This window comes from Nasonia vitripennis, chromosome 4 (genome assembly GCF_009193385.2).
Source record: "Nasonia vitripennis strain AsymCx chromosome 4, Nvit_psr_1.1, whole genome shotgun sequence".
Lineage (NCBI taxonomy): Eukaryota > Metazoa > Arthropoda > Insecta > Hymenoptera > Pteromalidae > Nasonia > Nasonia vitripennis.
The window spans coordinates 15,178,993-15,199,725 of NC_045760.1; the positions used below are offsets into that span (position 1 = coordinate 15,178,993).

The 20,733-nt window shown below is 49.0% G+C and overlaps 1 protein-coding gene across 2 annotated transcripts in view; it reads left to right on the forward strand.

Annotated features, from left to right (window-relative positions):
• Positions 1 to 20,733, forward strand: part of LOC100115153 (lachesin) — a 61,562-nt gene that overhangs the window by 15,503 nt on the left and 25,326 nt on the right. The window contains exons 1-2 of one of the 2 annotated variants that reach the window (XM_001599911.6): positions 14,936 to 15,245; positions 15,363 to 15,419. The gene's annotated coding sequence lies outside the window, so the exon portion shown is untranslated. Of the gene's footprint in view, positions 1 to 14,935; positions 15,246 to 15,362; positions 15,420 to 20,733 lie in introns of those variants that run through there. The other variant, XM_016987995.3, reaches the window with a different exon arrangement.

The following is a 20,733-nucleotide window of genomic DNA, read 5'->3' on the forward strand; positions in this document are numbered from 1 at the left end:
TAAACAAAATCTCAATCTCCCTCCGCGCACCTGGCAACCAATCCGGAAAACGTTATTTTTGTATTCAAACTGCGGCGGGCGGCGTATACGGTCGGGTCAGCAGATATGCAGATCGGCGTCACTCGCTCAATCAATTTGTCCGTACAAAAGCTCTCCACGACATATCGCCATCAGACTTCATCGTATACACTGCAGGTAAGTTCGTTCGGTCCACGATTCGCCATCGCATCAGTGATATAGGATTGACCGTCGAGTATAGCCCTCGAGACGCCGTGATGCTAAACACAAAGCGAAAGTGGCCCGGTTATTCCGTATAGCCGTGTATTTTTTACCCATACGATAAATCCAGTAGAAATTAATGAGAAGTAATTTAATTTGCGAAATATCTTCGGTATGCTGCTTCGCGTACCGACACGCTCAAACGCATCACATATATTCCAGCTATTCAGCTGCATTGGGTTCGATCGAAATACCGATTCGTCTCTATCTCTCTCTCTCTCTCTCTCGCTCTCTCTCTCTCTCTCTCTCTCTCTCTCTCTCTCTCTCAGCTCTCTCTCTCTATGCTTCGAAAAAATAACAACGCTGCAGCGGCGATCAAAAATAATTAATTCCCGCAGCAGCAGCAGCACAGGATACGTCGAGCGTTAAAAAACTGCAATATAACGCTCAACAAGTATATCGAATTACCACAATAATCGCGCTACTTTCATACACACGCGCGTGCGCGCGCGCCGGAGCCTCGAATACGTCCGCGGCACTCGTTGGCTCTTATTCTCGGTTATCTCTGTATGTCTCTCTAATCTTCCCTCGAATCCGAAGCGCCGCATTCATCGCCCGCAGAGCTCGCAGATTTATGACTGTGTACACACTCGCCGGCTAGTGTAATACAGCTCTTATTCTACTGCCGCTGCGCTGCTCGTGTGTGTTGCTCGGTTATTCATATATAGAAAGAGCGAGGACGCGTCCGCGCGCGTACGAGGTCCAAGGATTCTAATTACCCACGGCGAACGACGGACGGCATAGTGCGCTATACTTCCTTCGGCCTCGTCATTTCCTTTATAGCGTCGAGCGAGTCGAGCGAGTTTTGCGTATTATATAGAATATTAGCCCACTAAACAATCAATCCCAAGCGATCGTCTCAGCCACGGCGGCGTGCGTCAGCCATCTCGATCCGGCGCAGGCTCTCTCCTGCGCAGCCCGATAATATTTGGCCTCGAAATTACAGACGCCGTTGCCAGTCTCGCGCGCGGCGTATCTCAATCAGCAACATAAACAATCCCCGGCCGTGAGTTCCTTCCCCATTATATCGCGTATACACGTGTGTGTGTGTGTGTGTGTGTGTATGTGTATATATATATAATTACTATACGCGCGAACGAGCAGGGATGAAGATAATAGTGAGCCACGAGAGCGAGTGCTGGCGCGCCTTAATGAATACGGCAGTAGCGAACGCTCAGCCCTTAAAGCTATCAATTTCGTGATTAACCGCGCGCGAGCGCCGTCATTGTCTTAGCGTCCCGGGCAATCCTCCCGAGGTGCATTAGAACAACGCGGCGTATACATATAGCTGTATCGCGTTTGCTTTGACTTTGACAGAAAGCTAATACGGGCTGGGCGCACTTAAGGGCGCTCGCACGCGGCTGTGTCTGTTGATGAACACTTGTACAGTGTACCCTTTCGATGTTTCGTTGGTGAATATTTTGTGCACGGCCAGCGAAGGGTGGATTGAATCGGATGAAGAATGTCAAAGTCGTGCGCTCCGTATACAGTAGAAAAGCCCCGGGAGAGCGACAATAAGGCCGCAAGTGGCGCGAGCGGTTAATTTGTCAAAGCGGAGAGGTGTGCGGCTGCGAGCTGCGAATTTCCGCTGAAAAATTCAGCGTCGTTGACTCTTTCCGGCGTGTAATCAATGCCACCCTCGTCGCCGCGCGGAACACGGCGCAAAAAGGAGCAGCTGAAAAAAGACTCTTGTATTCTCCACTCACGCGCGCGCGCACGCCCCCCCCCCTTCTCGCTCTATATATACACTCACGAACCGAGCAAGGGTATATCTGTATATACTTACACGAGAGCCGAATGATCCGCTTTTCCCAGACTTTCTCCGCGTGATTCGATTTGCCGATTCGTTAGGCTGATTGGCTGATTTGGGGTTGCCTCTCTCTCTATATATATATATATATATATATATATATATATATATATATATATATATATACACGTAGCCGCCGCTAGCGCGACGTCGCTGCCGACGTCTTTAGACAAATCGAAGATTTCATTAGGGGGAAAGCCTCCGCTATCGCGCGCCAACTTTTTTCTCCCCCCCCCCCCGCTCTCTCTCTCTCTCTCTCTCTCTCTCTCTCTCTCTCTCTCTCGGTCAATCAGCGGTATTGTTTGCGCGATACCTCCGAGTATAAATTCTCCGCCGCTGCGCAACGATAACGCAGCGTTTCGCGTGTGTGTACACGTACGGGCCGCGTATAATACGCGGGAAACCGTGAGCCTGTAGACAAAATCTGCTTGGACGCACAAATCGAATAATTCGCGCTATATCAGTCATGCGCGCGGCAGAGCTGGGGCATCACCGATGGTCAAGACGGCCCATTGAAACGTAACGGCGTATCGATCGCTGATTCCGTTTGCGCGCCGTCAAGGATGGAAGGATGTATATACTATATGCGCATAGACTATACGCAATAATATACTCGACGTGGCGCGGGGCCACGTCAAAAGCCCTTAAAATTATGGGCGCGCTGTGCGCCATTGGAATCCTTGATGCCGCATATAATACTCTCGATTATACGTACCCGGCGATTAAAAAACACTCCATCCAGCTGTCGCGAGCGCGATATCTATATCCAAAGAGATTTCTCGTTAGCGAGATAGGCAATCGCAAAAGAATAATCGGAGCGCCGTTAAGCGAGAGCTGCGCATCCCCCGTTCGTTCCTCCCTGTGCGCAAGCCAGTGTATACACGAGCGGATGAAAGGATAAAAGTTTCTCGGGGCTCGATTCAGCCGCAGCCGGTCTGAGCTCCGTGCGTGAAACTTTAATTGGGAGATTAAGACGTTCCGCTTGGGACTTGCTCTCTCTCTCTCTCTCTCTCTCTCTCTCCCTCTCTCTTACGCGTCTTATATAGACCAAAGAGAGATATTACGATGACGCGCTCGCGGCGGCGGGTATAATCAAACGGATTATACCGATTCGTACACACCGAAAAATCGAGAGCAACGAACGAGTGCGCGTGCGCATAAGTATGCACACCCGGTGTCGAGTCGCGCGGCTAATCGAATCGAGAGGGAATATAATCCCTGCGACGGCTTGGATATCGGCGCGCGCAAAGTGAACTCCTTTTACGAGAGCGATCGATTGGTCGCGTACAGATTTGTTGCGCCTGCCGCCATTAAACCGAATCATTTTATTAGCGGCGCTAATGCGACGCATTTTCTTTGAAGCAGAATTTAACGTATGCAGATAGGGGCGGATCGATGCTCCCGGTACACGAGAGTCCACGTACGCGGCGTAAAGAGAATTGTTTAGAGGCCGATATGCGTGGGTATACTGTGTAGCGTAGTTACGAAAATTAGTTACAAAGTAAGCCTTCGCCTACTGTGGATTTTAATCGAGGAAAAAAATCATAGCAAGTCTCGCTTTTTATTCAACTCCGCGAAATTTGAAAAATTCCTTGAATTTCAAAGGAGACTTCAGCTGAAAAAAAGTCCCGGTGTTTATATTGGGATACTCTCGCATTGACGTTTCAATTAAAACTCAAGCGCAGATAGCGCAAAGGATGAAGTTCAAAGCTCGAACATACACCCTCTATACACGTCTCTCGGGTCAATTAAAACTGTACGTAAAATCGCGCACAATATACGCCGAGTGGAGGTAATGCTCCGTGCAACATTTTTCTCCCCGCTAGACGAGAGACTGAGAACAGAGCAGACGCATAATAACAGCAGATTACGAGAATAATATTCAAAGGCAAGGAGAGCCGGATTCCAGGCGTACAAAATACGATGGCAGTCGAGGACGAGATTTCACGCACACATATGCGTGAACACACATATATGTTTATATATATATATATATATATATATATATATATATATATATATATATATATATATATATATATATATATATATATATATATATATATATATATATATATATATATATATATATATATATATATATATATATATATATATATATTATATATATATATATATATATATATATATATATATATATATATATATATATATATATATATATATATATATATATATATATATATATATATATATATATATATATATATATGAAACTGATGATATTATTACTGTGCGTAGCCCATTGTGCAAACATTTGCAAACATTTTCCCTCAAGTGCGCGCATAAGTTAAGCTCTCCCGCTGTACGTATACGAGTTCACTAATTTACATAGCGATTAATTACACGGCCCGCGATCGCGTAAATATATAACAAGAGCTTTATTATATATTCCCGTAAATTCGTGCTTTATTGACAAGGAAATTTTGCAGAGCGAATTATGATTATATAACGATCGAAAAAAAAATCGGAAAGTTTCATATAATCCTTATTCTGTATGAGAGGAGTACACCGTCGAGAGAAAGAGAAAGATATAAAAGAAGAAAATATTATCGGGAGAGAGAAGAATACCCGCGAAGCAAAGTGTATTAACTCGCAACTTTCTTTCAATATAAGCCCGCCGAGAGAGCCGCATCGTTCCGCGGCCCTCTTTTTCTCATCGGCGAAGATTTATCTTGCGTACAGTCCGCGACACTGCAGATTTTATCCATCCCCAGCAGCTGCAGTACACATCAGCCGTGCGAGCGCGTACTCATGTATAGGTGCGCATAGAGCTCACAATGACCCGGAGCGAAGAATGCCTGCCGGCGCGGCGGAAGGGAATTTTTCGCCAATTCCGTCTGATATCTCTCTCGCCGCTGTATAACCGCGCGAGCTAACCGCCGGCGCGAGTATCGTGTATGGCTTTGTGCGCATCAGCCCCGTATCGATATGATATTCCATTGCGGACTGCAAGAAGGGCCGCTCGCTTTCCGAGACCATCACAGCGTGTACCGGCGGGGAAAGGAATAATGCCGCAAGGGCCCCGGGTAAATTAAAGACGAGATGAGCCGATCGTGTGCAGTAAACTCTCCGGCGGAGGATCGATGAGTATCGCCTATCGTCGTTCTTTTGTCGGGCTTGGGAAAAAATTTCGAGAATAATTCACGACGCGCTACTGCAGCAGCCATGGGGCGTTAATGGCGCCGGCCGCGCCATGGCCGTGTTTTAATTAAATTCAGCCGGACACGCCGCCACAGGTATTTAATTAGATCAACTGTAGGAAACAGCGCAAGTTTAACATCATGTGTAAAAGCCGTAGCTGTGCAGGCATCCGCTGCGGGGAATCCGATACTTTCGAAATATTTTTTATACGTGTATACCATACACAAGCGCGAGCGAAATATTCAGGACAGCATATCGGGCGCAGATTAAAAATATTATCGCCCGGGAAGGAAAAGCAGGCGCAATCAGCCGGTCCCTTGTGGTCCCGCCGCCGCGCGCCGGAGTCGGAAAATATTGGCGCGGGAGAGGGGGAGAGTAAGGTGCGAGAAAAGCGAACACGTACACGCGCGGGGAATCCGGCAGGGCGGCTCTCGAGTCTCTTAACGCCGGCGAACGCGCGCGAACTATTAGAGAGTGGAGTTGGAAAGCACGTGCTTCCGGCGGCGCTGCGCGCTTGCAAGCTCGCGATAGTGGCGCGCGCGCGCATTGTAAGTATCCGGCTGAATGCAGCGCGAGCGAGTTCTCGGGATATACTGTATATAGTATACGCGTGTGTGTGTGTGTGTGTGTGTGTGTGTATAGTATAAAGAGAGACGGGCTGCGCGTGAGAGGCCAGACGGCGAGCCAATCATTCCGGCATTGTTGGTCTGAGCAGGAGCAGCGGCGGCGGGTTATATAGAGACGTTGCTGAGTCGTGTAGGAGGGCTGCAAGCTCTCGGTTATAAGAGGGATACTGCGGTCGCGCGGGCGCCTCTCCCGCGCGTTTATGGAGTATCTATATACACTGCGGCTATACTTATCGAGAGAAGGAGATATAATCCCGTAAGCTCGGCAGCGCGGCTGCGAAAGGGTTCGACTTGCCGGAGTTAGGATATGGCTTTATGCCGCGCACCGGCTCGATCGCTATGCGCTCTATAGACCGGCCTCGTGTCTGTGTCTGTGTGTGAGTGTGCATGGGATAGTTCGTCTTCTACTGCCGCTGCTGTCGCCGCTAGTGCTGCTCGCCCTCGAGGGAGGGAGAGAGTCTCGTTCGCGGTGTTTGCAGGCCGGGATCGAGGAGAGAGATTATTATGCCCCGGGGATGAGCCCAAGTATGCGCCGCGCGTCGTCGTTTTGCCCTCGATTTGTTCGGCAGCCTGTATACGCAACATCATACCGTTCGCGGATTTCGAAACTGACTCGGCTGGAACAACTGTTTTTATATACTGCCGAGTGTCGGAGCGACGTGCGTATGAACACTTTGAATATGAAAAAGCTCGGCGCCTGCCGTACAGGTGAATAAAAGCCACGCTATATCAAACGCGCGACGAACGAGCGTCAAAGACTCATAAGCGCGCAATTGACTCGCAGCCCCATTGACGCCGCGCTCCGAGCTCTCTCGCGATATTAAATTTTTTCCGAGCGTAAGAAAACAGCGTGGATAAATTTTTTCCACGGCACATCTCTGTAGCACAAACATGACAATTTTCGTCTTCGACAGCGCGAGTTTTGAAAATTGATAACGCGCTAAACGAGGCCGAAAAAAAGATTAAAGCGACGAGCGTACGCGCGGGGTATAATGCGTACTCAACTCGGTCGTCCCGTGGGACAAGTAACGCAGCTCTCTCTCTCTCTCTCTCTCTCTCTCTCTCTCTCTCTCTCTCTCTCTCTCTCTCTCTCTCTCTCTCTCTCTCACGTAGTGAAGATTTATAAAGTGCGTTTCGAGCGGTTTAGCCGTAAAAATCACTCGGTCGTGAGGGAAATTCCCGCGGGGACACTTCGCGCTCCGCGTTGCCGACGACGAGAGGACGTGGCGAGGAAGCTGAGAGGCGGGAAATGAGCGCTGAAAGTGAAAAAGAATACGGCCCGCCAACTTCGTCGTTGTGCTTTTTTTTCTCTCGGCTCTCTCTATACACACACCGCGACCGCTTCGCATGGAGAGCACGCACTGCAGTATGTAACAATCAGCGTTGTTTCGTTTGTTCTGCCCGCGGCCTCGTAAATTGCCGCTCTGATTCACGCTCTTGTGTGATCGAGGCGAGTTTTCGGAGTTTGATGGGCCGTGATTTTCCCTGATTGTCCGATCGCTTTCTATAACTCTGCGTGTGTACGTAGCACTCGTAAACATGACTTTCGCTATTGTTTCTTTCTTTTTTCATTTTTTAAATAAAAAAAAGACAAACCGCGCACTCTTACAATATAAATCCCATCAGATCCAGCCCAGCCTCGACTTTATGCCCCGCGTAAATACTCGACGTAATATACTCGATCTTCGCGCGGGCCACTCGTGTCCCTTTTACGAGTCGACTTCGTTCTCGCGCGCCATTTAGTCGGCTCGCTGCGAGCCCGCTGTGTTTACGGGGCTGCAGTATAGAGGCGGCCCGAAAAAGGGACGTCGCCGCGCGATAAAAAGCAGGAAGCCGGGCGCGGCCGCGAGAATTGTTATGTCGGCGACGTAAATATTTGATTGGAAAATCGCGATTTACGACAGCCGGCGACCGCGCGCGCGCGCGATTGAAAGAGAGAGAGAGAGAGAGAGAGAGAGTATATATATATATATATATATATATATATATATATATATATATATATATATATATATATATATATATATATATATATACCGGTCGATGCCGGTACATCGTCGCCGCTCTCCACTGCGATGGAATTTTCGAAAGTGCGGTGTCTCGACGCTAGTCCGCGGGAGGAATTAGGAGCTACTGAATTTGATGCGTCTCGAGGAAGTTTTTAATTTTCGCCTCTCGCTCGGCCTTCGTTATCATATTACTCGACCCATGTCTGCTTTTTTGTCCCTAACTCTCATTACTCCCCGCATCTCTTTCATTCGCCCCCCCCCCCTCTTTCTGTTTTTTCATTTCCTCGTCCGCGCCGCGCGCACCTATATATACCGGGGAGCCTTGAGCCGAGGAGCCAGTTTCGAGGCGAGCTCGAATCTTCCGATATCTCGCCGCAGCCGCGCGCTAGCTCGTAAGGCACTCGTATTTCCAGTGCCCTCGACTGGAGTGCGATATCCTGAGCAGACGCTCCATCCCCTGCACTCTCGTTCTCTCTCCGGCCGAGCTATATATATATATATATATATATATATATATTCTTCTTTTTCCTTCCTTTCCAGCGACTGAACTCTCTCGCTCTCTTCGTTCTCGCGCGCCCCTGGCTCTATCGCGTTTTGTGGCCGAATGCGTTTTAAACACTGCTCTCCCTCTCTCTCTCTCTCCTACCCTCCCTCCCTTTATCGCTTTTCCCCCGGGATAAAACGTGCGCGCGCTTATTTTCGAACGTTTTGAAAATTCATCGTACGTCGGCGAGCGAACGAGTCGGGCATTTTAATTTCGTCCATTCGCTGCGTGGCTGTGTATAAAGCTCGCATTGAAAACTTATCGAGGCTTCGGGGAACTGCGAGTTTTGACGGAATTGAAAAGCCAAATGAAGTCGCGCTGAGTAACGCTTTGGCTCCCGTTGAGTCCGACTGCGAGTTTGTGGCGCGCAGTAGAGGAAATTAAAAAAAAGTATTACGCTAAACGTGAATCGCTGAAGCCGCAACACGACATGCAGGCGGCTCTTTGTGTTTGAGCGAGAAGAAATTGCGCGATTTAAAGGTGCCGCTCGTTTTCGCGATAATTTATATACACGTCGGAGAAAAAAGAAAAAGCGTATACGCGCCGGAGCGCAAGTCACCGCATCCCCCTGAAGAGAAGGGGGGAAGCTGCTGCGGGCCGAGAAACGATCATCCGGCCAGAGCGCTCGGCACTTTTAATTTCCTGCTTACACGCATCCCGGCCGCGCCGACCCTTCTCGCGCGCGCACACAACGATACGTATACACATCCCTCGCTCGCAGCCGAACGAATTAATGCGAAGGTAAGATTGAATTGGGCGGCCGCCGGTGACAAAGACGGACAGCTCGGCTGGCTGTGAAATATATAAACTCCGGGGGAAATAGAAGGAAGGCTACCGCCGCTGCCGCCGCTGCCGCCGTGGGGTTTAAACGCGCGCGCAAGCGCCGGTCCGAGAGCTACTACTGCCGGCGGCAGCTGGAAAATGCTAAGCCACATTCCTGGAAGGCCCGGTATGCCGAGGGGTATTGCACGAAATTGCCGCACTCTGTCCGTGTCATTCTTGGGATACCCCTCGTGCGCACTCTGCCTGCCAGCTCTCCTTCGCTATATATACACGCCGTGCGCGGCTCTGTCTTGCTCTCTGCCTCGACGGACGCCGTCAAGAGCCTTTCGCCCTCTCTCTTGCTCTCTGTGCGCCTGAGAGAGAGAGAGAGAGAGAGAGAGAGAGAGAGAGGAGGAGGAGTGGCTTTTTCATACTCGCTTTGTACGTATAATGCGCGCGCGCGCGAGCGCGTGACACGTCGCTCTTTCGAGAGCTGATTCCCTTTCTGTTTTCGGGGATTTCCGCGTCGCTGGACCCTCGTTGTTTGTGCGACCTGCTGGAATGCGCTCCGTGGTTTGGAACGAAACGCAAATTTATACGTACGCTTATTATTCTCGATTCTGAAGAAGAATGTACTGTACAACTCGTTATAATGCCCCGCAGGCAGAAGGAGGCCGGCCGCAACAACTCTCACCTCCGTCCGTTCCATTTTCCTCAGGCGCGCGCCTCTTCTTCCCTCCTCCCGCATACCCTCTGTTTTCTTGCGTCTCGGTTATCTCGGGAGGCGCGCTGCCAAGTCGCGGTGTCGCGAGCTTTTCTTCGGCAGCTCGCGATGCGCCACTTTCTCGCAACGGACTGTCCCGTCTCACTCTCCCATATAGCTCTCTCGACACTGCCAGCCAAATGACCGCTGCGCTTATTACGCGCTGACTCCCTAGATTAATTCGGCAACTTTGCGCGTACGAAGGAACGAATTAAGTCGCTGTAGACATTAATTCTTAGTGCATGCGGATGTCTGACCGAAGCTCGACTTGTTCCACTGATTGTCCGCGCACAGAAAATGAATTTCTCCCCGACGTTCACAATAGACTCGCGGCTGTGCACGGAAAAGAGAGAGGGCGAATCTCTCCCAATTTTCTGCAAATATCGCGAAAACAGCGGAAGAACGAATAAAGTTCTGCAACTACGCGGCGGCGGCGGCGGCGGCGATGTGTTTGGAATTTTCTGGCGCAGGACCATTGAGTGCTCTTGAATTTCGCAAAAATTTTCCGTTTCTGCGAAAGTGGGGAGGGGAGAAAAAACCAGCAATAACGCGCGCCTGAGAGAAGGCAAAAAGAATGCGACAAGTTTTAAAGCCTTTCAAAGCTCTGCCTCTCGCTTCTCCTCTCGCTCTGCTTTCCGCTTGATTTCTCTGCAGCGCAGCGCGCCTCGTTATATGCGTTCTTCGAAATCTCCATCACGGCCGTCCCGAGCACTGCAGTCGCGTATACAACTATGCACGCGCGAGCTATTACAACGAGAGCTTGTTAATTTTTTCGAAACTCTACACAAATTCCATATCGACGCGCGATTCCACGACTGGCTGATCTATTTTACGGCACTGCAAGCGTCTGTACAGCTATATAGAAGCGCGATAGGGAATGAAAGGAAGGAAGGAAGGAAGGAAGGAAGAACGATTCCTTCGACGTCTGATGCATGAATCCATCGAGTCTCGAATTCGATTTGCTCGTGCATCTTTGCTCTCTCTCTCTCTCTCTCTCTCTCTCTCTCTCTCTCTCTCTCTCTCTCTCTCTCTCTCTCTGTTCCGTCCGTTTGTACACACATAGAATACAACTACGAGCTCGCTGACGCGCGCACGCGGGCGCGAAACAATCGCGGCAGATTGAACCCGAAATTTACGTTCAACGCGCGAGTATGTTCTAGCTCGTGCGCGGGAATCTTCGCCTCGCGACTATAAATATACATTCTTTCCCTCCCACTTTATTTTATACCCCTGTTCGCGCTCGACGGCTTTCTTATGCGCGCGCGCTATCTATACATATTACATATATTCTATGTCGACGACGTTCTCCACGTGTGTGTGTGTGTGCGTGTGTATACTGAGCGATGGGGCGCACGCAGAAACTCCCATTGTTCCCGCGTCTAAATATAACGCCACGTCCGCATCGCTCGCGTCCAAACGCGCCGCTATTACGCGAAAAAGACATACTATTGAGAGAGTCGCAGAGCAACAAGAGATGTTTATACGACGACAGCGAGCCTTTGTCAGCGTCCGGCGCAAAATGACGAGCAGCTCGTGCTTGTGTACACGAAGCCGGAGCCTCGGTGACGAAAGTAGAATAAACAGTGTACACAGCGTGAAATGCCGGCAGCACGTCAGAGAGAGAGAGAGAGAGAGAGAGAGAGAGAGAGAGAGAGAGAGCCTCTGCACCGCACTTCCGTCGAAGCCTCTGAGCTTTCTTCTCTCTCTCGGTTCTCTCTGTACACACAGCGTACTGTGCAGCGCGCTGGGAAAGAGCGAGCGCAATGTTAATCCGTTGGCGGACTATACTTGGGCGAGTGGAATGAGACGCATCTTTTTAAACGCCTTCCCCCCCCCCCCTCACTAATCTTTTCCCGCATAAATATCACGCAGAGAGTCGGTAGAGAATATATATATATATATATATATATATATATATATATATATATATAAATGCGAGAACGACGCTCGTCGGACGTTTACGCAGTACAGCGTAGGCCAGCCCTAATTCGAATCCCTCTGGCTCGTAATCTCGCTTACTCTCTTTCTCCGTCTCTCTATCTCTTGCGTCAAACGCTCGTGTCCTCCTGCTCCTCTTCGCGTACGCTGCGCACACACTTGTCGAAATGACGTTCCTCAGGAGAGAGAGAGAGAGAGAGAGAGAGAGAGAGAGAGAGAGAGAGAGAGAGAGTGAGAGAGAAGTGCGTTGCCAAGGACGTTTACCTTTGAAAGTTGGCTGCAAGCTCCCTCGTAATAGTAATGAAGCTTTGAAGTGCCGGGGAGACACGCGCGCCATTATATTAGTTATTATTAATTAAGTCACGGGACGACGAGGCACAGGTATATGCAGAGCGCGGATGACTTTGCCTGCCGGCGGTTATACTAAGGCTTCGTCAGCGTACTTTATAGGACCGCTCGCGACTGCACGTTAAAGATACAGCAGCGCTTCTGACGGCGCGAGCTATTAGTCCGAAATCGCTGCTGCTGCTGATGTGCTTCAAGTTTTGTCGGCGATACGGCATGTGCAGCCGCGCGTGGTTCTTCCAGAGATGATTTATCATTGCAGAAATCGAACGTCCACGTGCGCGAGTCGATGGATGTGTGCGGCGTGTGTAAGCCAAAAATGCAATCGCAATATTCGCAATATTTGTCAGAGCGCGTCCGCCACCAATGTGAGTTACCGAAGAATTCATTCGCTATCGCTATTCAGGGGTCAGAGATAAAAGTCTCTCGTAGGTTCGACAAAAAAGAAACGAAACGGAAAAATCTCAAAGTCGCGCTGCAAAAATGTTCGGCGACGTTGATCGAACATAACCCGGCATAAACACGACGGCGGCGAAGGAAGCGCGCGACAGAGAGATATGGAGGCACTTTGATGCCCAGAAGAAGCTTTGGCGGTGGAGGATTATCCGATATCAAAGAGAACTCGCGCGTGTGCGTCGGCTTTTTCGCCGGCTACGAGTAATGATAATACATAAACTTCGCTAAGAGAGACACAGAAGGAGGTGCAGGCAAAGGCTTGACTCGAATCTACTCGGCGCTGCGGCGCTCTTTCTCCTGATGATGATACTCTCGGGGACGCGGCCACCGCACGCGCGCTTCCATCTTTCCCTTCATCCCTCCGGACTTATCGGCTTCTTCATATCGTCTCTCTTCCGTTTTCTTTCTCGGTCCCAGCGGTGCGTGCCGGCTTTCCGTGCGGATACGTACGACGGAGCTCCCTTTTCGCTCTCGATGTATCAATTATACGCGCGGGCGATCGTCCTTTGTTTTATAGTCGAAAAGGAGGACATGTAGACGTTTCAAGAAGAAATTTGCTGGAAAGAGCGCCGAGCACGCGCGGCAATCTAATACCGATAGCGACGTGCGAGTAGTTGCCGTAAGCCATATACTCGGGATCGCGGAAAGAAATTCAATTCACTTTGCGCCGCGTCCGCGAGCTATACCGATTACCCCTGGCAGTCGACGTGGCCATTATTTAAATTAACGCGCGAACGCTGCGGGAAAAATTCCAAGCTGCGGAGGAAGGTATCGCGCGATTTCGCACGTGCGCGGCATTCTTTTCTCCTCGAGCGTTGTTGAATCTTTGAGGCTACGGTGATTGTTTACGATATACGTATCGTTGCCAAACTTTTTCGCCACGTGCGTCAAAGGCGGTTTTTCTATAATCGGCTTATCGATGTAACGACGTCGAAAGCCCGTTTAATAAAATAGTTCGAAACTAACTTTACCCACGCTCGCATATAGATCGAGAGCGGCCGCCACATTGAATTTTACAGTTTTAACTTTCATGCAAAAACGACATCGTGAGAGATAGCTGCGAACCATAACTTTTGCAAAAATCACTCGTGTAGTTTTGAAATTTAAATTAGACGAGAAATAAACGTCCCCTCTCCGCTAAACTCCGCGTCGTGTCGCTTCTGACGCGCTTCGACAGAAGAATAAAAGGTTCCGGGAATCGTATGCGAGTAGTCGATGCCGATTCGATGTTGAGCCCAGCGCCCAGTGAGCAAACGTGCTCGGCTCCGTTTGTGGGCTTCACAAAAACAGAATCACAAAGTGTGAGTACACACGCTGTCGGATGAACGCGTTGACCAAATAACGACGATATCGACTGCTGTTTCTTCTCCCACTCCACCAATAGAATTCGTTAATTTGGCTGAATGAAACGAACAAGGATCGTTATAAAAATATCCTGCTTTACATTTGCGATTAGAAAAGAAATCGAGATTTGCCTCCGCAAGTCCAAACTGCAAAAGAAGAGAAAGCATCGACGCGCGGCAATACTCGGCGCTATGCGCAACCGATAAAACGCTTTCCCTCAAACCCCTCGAGTCTCTCGCAGCAGCAGCAGCAGCTGCTGCTGCAGCGATAGTCCTATAAGTATAATGAAATGTGCATACACCTGCGCGAGAATTCCCCGCCGCTGCACGGCTGGATGAGCCTGGGGTATTTTGGAGCTCGCGCGACTGCAGGAATTTTATTCGGAGAAAATAGCTCGCGCCCGCGCGCATAATTATGTATAATACCCGAAGGCGAAGTCGAAAATTTCGCAACGTGCTCCATAAATTTCGCATCTAAGCTCTCCTATTATATATATATATATATATATATATATATATATATATATATATATATATATATATATATATATATATTTACACACACACACATACACGTATACCCGTACATCCGCAGTGGAAAATGACAAGCTTTAACTTTTGAGCGCGGGGATCTCCCTACAGAGGCGTCGCCGCAGTTCACGAATTAAAGGAACGGCCGAGAGTATGAGGCAGAGAGCTGCGCAAAGTTTACGGGGGAAACAGTTTTGTTCGAGTCGGAGGGGAAGAGAGAGAGAGTTTACGACTGAATTATGAATCGCGCGCGAGAGAGGGAGCGCATTGTTTTGTTTATTCAGCGCTGCTGGGTATTGTTCGAAAATTTCGAGAAATACGAGCCGTACGGCCTGTATATATTCGTAATAGCTGTACCGTCGTGTGCGACGTGCTCCGTGTGCCTCTTATTCCTACGTCCTTTCTTATATCGAAGAGAAGGACGAGGAAGGAAGGAATATTATTTCTCAAGCATTGTATGATTGCTCGTCGATGATCGAGGCTAGCGCGACTGGTATACCTCGCTCGCGAGCAAAAGACGCGACGGGAAGTTCGTTAGCGTGACAGAGATCGTCTCCGAGTGCTCGGTGTGTTGCCGGCGGCGGTGTCCCAAAGAAGTCGCGCTCATTGAGAAACGTCCCATTGTTACTTATCCAGACGTTCACTCATTAGTGCGTCGCAGTATAGTTTGCACGGTAATCAGCTGCCTGACAATTTATCTTTGCCTTATACTATACGCGTATATCCATAAAGTAATATATACACTCGACGAGCCTTAATTCATTCCGTGATATATATTTTGCTGCTTTCAGGATGACTCGACGCCAGCGGAGATAATATCCCAGGCGGCGTATACGACTGATTTTTCGGTGAGTATTAGTTTCTATACAGTATACAAACAGAGCAGAGAAATTAATCCTCGGCGGGGAGAGTTGAGCGCGCAAACGCCGCAAACCTCACGTGTCAAATTAAAGCGATATGATAGTACCGCCACAGAGCTTGCGAGGGAAACGAAATTATATTTACGCGTTATATAATACGGCGAAAGAGCCGAAACAAATTAAAGTTTGATAAAAACCACTCTTGAAACTGTATGCACGCACTCGAGAGACGAGGGGATTAAGTTTTCATTCGCGGCACGCAGTGCGCCTAGCAAACGTGTATATAGGTATAGCGAGAGACAAGCCTCACGGCTGCTCTCCCAACTCGTCAGAAGTCACTTTATCGTGTAGTTCCGCGCGCCGATTGGAATACTTATACGCGTGCGGGAACGACATTGCTTCAAGTATAGTATGCTATGCTGACTAGCTCGATTACCTTTATATTACACCTCGAGATTTTCGCTTGTGTGCAGAAGAATTCAATCATGACAGCGCAGGTCTATCGTTTGCCTTCAATTATCAGGGTGTTTGCTGTTGATATCGTACGTTTTTCCTCCCGACTACGATGCGCGCTCGTCATTGTCCGACAAACGTCTACTACTCTCCGAGGTTATAATTATACGAGGATGTATAGAAAGCCTCGCACTCGTCCCATCGGCTTGATGCTCGCAGCTTTTTTCTCGTCTCTCTCTCTCTCTCTCTCTCTATCTCTCTCTCTCTCTCTCTCGTCATGGCCGAGACGATTTAATATTCCGCGCTCCTAATTTCGTACTTGCCGCGCGTACGCTTTCTCTTTTCGACTCGCCGGCCAGATTGAGAAATTCCTTATAGCGCGAGTAGTCTCAAAGTGAGAGCCCTGTATCTCCTTTCAAAAAGTATTCCATTATGAGCGTTGCCGGCGGTGCCAAATGAAATTCGGCTCTGTACATAAGTCGTATCAGGGATTCAGAATCATGCACAATGCTGTTAATTTTAAATTAAAAAAAAAGGAACTTATATCGCGTATATAACAGAAGGATTTAATTCTCCAGAAAACTGCGCAGAGTGAAATCTTCGCGTACCTGAATTAATATAATTTTTTTTTAAGTTTAATCGTGTCTCAGACTGGAAAATAGTTGTACCTTCTTATTGGCAAATTTTCCATGGATGCGTGTATGGAGTAAATTTTAGAAAACAGTATGGTTATACTATATTTTAGGAAACTCGAGTATTAAAAAGTCAGCTGATTATTAATGAAATCCTTGACTGATGATTCGTTGGATACAACCGTCCTTGTCGTAACTTATTATACATCAGGCATTTCAAAAATAACGTGAAATTCCCGAATAAATTCTTGAAACGCATGAAAATTTGAGCTTTCGAGATATTTTCCACGAACGGATTAATGCCTGTATAACTAACGAGACAGATTGATGAGCAAAACATGTTAAAATAATCTTTGAAGCTTTCGATTTTGGTAAGAAGGGAATTTTCAGATTCATTACTTTTGTGTGAGTTTTTTTCAAAGGGCTTTTGTGAAGAATTCTCACATCGTCACGGATTTCGTTAAAAACATTGAAGAGCCAGATTTGCAACGTCATTGCAATTTACTTGCAAAATTCTGCGCTCTTCGTACGACGCGCACCGTTCTTTCTTCTGTTTTTATAAACTAAAAAATACCCCGCAATATTAAAAAATACTTTCCACGATAAACTATTTTAATTAGTTTATGTAGTTAGCATATATAGGAACAGAATTGTACCAGCCCATCAGCCTTTAAGCGTCTCATAAAAAAGCTACCTCATAAAAATTATCATTATTATTAGGCTACTACTCTACCCATCCCAAAGAGTAAACTTTACGCGTGAGGACTGTTCTTATCGTGCGCGCATCTTTTTAGCGTAACTATCACCGACAAGATTCGCGAAAGCTGAGAGCGAAGAGAAAAAGCTTCTGTCCCCTTGTATCCGACTGCGCTATCGTAAACTTGGCTGGGGCTTCGCGGACGAGTGAGAATTCGCCGGTGCGGCTTCTTCGGGTATATAGAGCTGCCGCGGGCTATTCGGCGAACTTTATCCGAACGCTGCCGCCGCTATAAGCCGAAAATCGCGACGCCGGGGCCGATGTACGCCGAAACTTGGTACATAATGGATTAGCGCGCTCCCGCGGGAGATGGATGACGTTCTACATACCTATACGCAGTCGAAGGAAAAACTCGAACCGCTGACGCCGTTGCAGGCAATGCGAGTTTTCCGTAATTATCTATACGAGTATTTGCGACGAGGCGATGTTTGCCGTGAAACGAAGCAAAAATAATCGAGCCAAAAGGATCAGCCCTATGCCAAAAGCGACAATTCACTCGCGCACACGCACAATAGCGCTGCGGACATGCTCGCGGCTCTATATACAAGGTGAAAACGTATACTGCACAATGGGGGTGGAGGCAGAGGCTGCAGCGACGTCGTAAAGCAGCATAATTTTATGCGCACTCGCGCGCGGTGCTGCCGGGCCGGACGACGACTAGGACGCCCGTTAAGATTTGCTCGGGTCATGAGTTAACCGGTGTCGGCATAATTTTATACCCGGCCCTGCAGCGGCGGCGGCCCAGCTTTTACTGGCCCCTGCGGGGAGGGAGGGCGAGAGAACCGTAGAGTGGACGACAAGCCACGCACTTCTTCTGTTCGCCCCTTCCCTCGCATCTCGCTCTCATTTTCCTGCTTTATTGTTCTCTAAACTATGCGCGGATGTGATTAATATTACGCCGCGCCGCTGCTCACATGTTTAAGGCTCGGGCTTTTTGAAGAAATTCAAGCTGCAGCCGCGTTATATAAATACGGCTGGGCTTTTTTACGGCGTTTCGTAGACACACTAGCGCATTATTTGTTTCGGAACGAGTGATCGATATAATAAAAACACGTTGCCGGTTTTAACGGCCGCGTATATAGTCGGCGTTATATAGGCGGCTAATTCACGATGTGTATCGGTAAACGATAGTTAATTTAACTCGAGATTGATTGCCCGCCGATTTCATACAAATCCGTTAATCGAGTCCGCTCGTCCCTCGCTCATCGAATATCTGCCAATTTCACGTTGCTATAAGATAAATATATCGCGAGCTCTGGAAAAATCACGCGGCGTAACGCTCCGCTACGCGTATATTAACCTCGCTGCCCAGTCCTCCCGCCTTGGCCGAAAATAGGAGAATATCCCCTTTCTCGCGCGGCGCGGAGATTTATCTCACGAGGGCAGCGCCGAGCGACGTACGTACCAGAGGCTATACTACCTGCCGGCAGAGAAATTTATTCCTCGTCCGCGAACGCGTTCTCGCTCGATTCGCATGACGAGAATAAAAAAATCGCGCGCGCGAACGGCCGAGTCAGCAGCGCTTAGCGATCTTTTTCCCCTTTGCTCGCGGGCTTTTATGCGCGACGTACGGTCGCAGCTTGTCCGAACGATTCAATTTTTTCGCGCGCGAAGGAAGGAGGTCTCCGCGCCGCTATCTCGCGGCTGTCCGCCGGCGAAAATTGAAAAGCGACGTTTGTATGTGCTCGCGTGAGTTCGGGAGAGAAGTATGATACGCATTCGGAAATTTTCAGATGAAAGCTCGCCTCGCTTATCGCGTCGTCAAAATTTAATCAAAGTCGATCGCGACGGCCCTCAGTCGTAATTACCGTCGATGGGCTCGCGCAATCATCTCATGCATAGCATCGAGCCGCATTGTCCCTCGGCCTTTGAAATTCCGCACACACGTGGAGCTCGCTCGGCTGCAGGCGCGCGCGGGATCTACATTCTTCTCGCTGGCTCTCGGCTGTCTGTGAAAGGCGTGGAAAAGAAAGCTGCAGCCGCCGCAGAAAAATAAGCAGATAAAAGCTCGCGCGAGCCCGTTTGCGAGATAGGAAGAGAGAGAGAGAGAGAGAGAGAGAGAGAGAGAGAGAGAGAGAGAGAGAACCTCGGGCCATGCCTAATGAGCTTCCTGAGCGCGAGGCCCCGCATTCACGAATATTCAAATCCTCCGCTGCAACGGCTGACGCCGACTCCTCTCTCGCTACTGCGCGAATAAAAAGACGCGGCGAGAGGAGAGGGACTGCGCCCTGAGCGAAACACGGACAGAGGCAAGTTGGTAAATGCAGGTGGTTAGAGTAGAGAGAGAGAGAGAGAGGGAACTTTGCCCGCGCCGTTCAACCATCAGCAGCGCATTGTCTCGCATTGCTGCGCCGTCTTTTTCTCTCTCGCTCCGCATGCCTGCCGTCAGTTTTAATAACGCCCGCGACCCCCTTCTCTGTCTCGCGACAATTCAACTTTCTGGGCAAGAAGCCGGAAAACACTGCGGCAGCGCCGGAAAAAAGAGCAGATGGAATGCGCCTCCCCTATAACTCCCTCTCGCTCGCCGCGATGTGCGAGAGATCTTGATGCGTATAATCCGCGCGCCTCGGGCTATAGGCGTCTATCCCTCCTTATTCTCTCGCGCTGGCTTATCGTTTCGGAAAAAAGAAGCGCGCGCTTTGCAGGCACGATTTGAACTCTTTTTTTCCGTCTCGCGCCATAGGCGCTAAAAAGTCAACGCTCAATGGCGAATTTGCCGATTGTTGCTCGCGGAAAGCAGCTCGAACGAGAAATTAAAAATAAAGAAATAAAAACGAGCTACGCGCTCCAGTCTCTCCCTCTCTCTCTCTCTCTCTCTCTCTCTCTCTCTCTCTCTCTCTCTCTCTCTCTCTAATAAACACTCGACGATAGCAATAACCGTATCGTATGCGGCGCGTAACAGCTGGCAGATCGCGGGCGGACGCATCGATACGTCTCTCTGCCGTCGAAAATCGAAAAACACACCGTGTCACTTGGTCGTCGCGTCCTCGCCGGCCTTTTATTTTCATGCCTCGTTACGGACATATTCTACAGGCGACCCTTATGCGACCATCGGCTCTCGCGTATATATATGTATATATCGAGCGCACGGGACGCGCAGCCGGCGGCAGCTCTCGATAATGAGAGTTTAATGAAAATACTTTGGCCGGACCTCAGCGGCGCGGCGTTTTAAAGCATCACGCAAGGGTTCACCGATCAAAGCGGATGAAACGAGTCGTGCAAATTTGTTCAGAAGCGCCCGCGTGAGCGTGCCTATATATGTCTGACGCGGGCCAATAATTTCAGGAACCCAGCAAAAATCGCGCGCTCGGTCGAAATTTAATGGCTGATCTCTTTCTTTCTTCTGGATGTACAGTTCCCACGCTCTACTGTCTTTAGATACAATTGGCATAACGTATTCTTGGCGCAGCCGAGAATAGCGTAAAATAGTCGATGATATTGTGGTTCCGTACTTCAATGG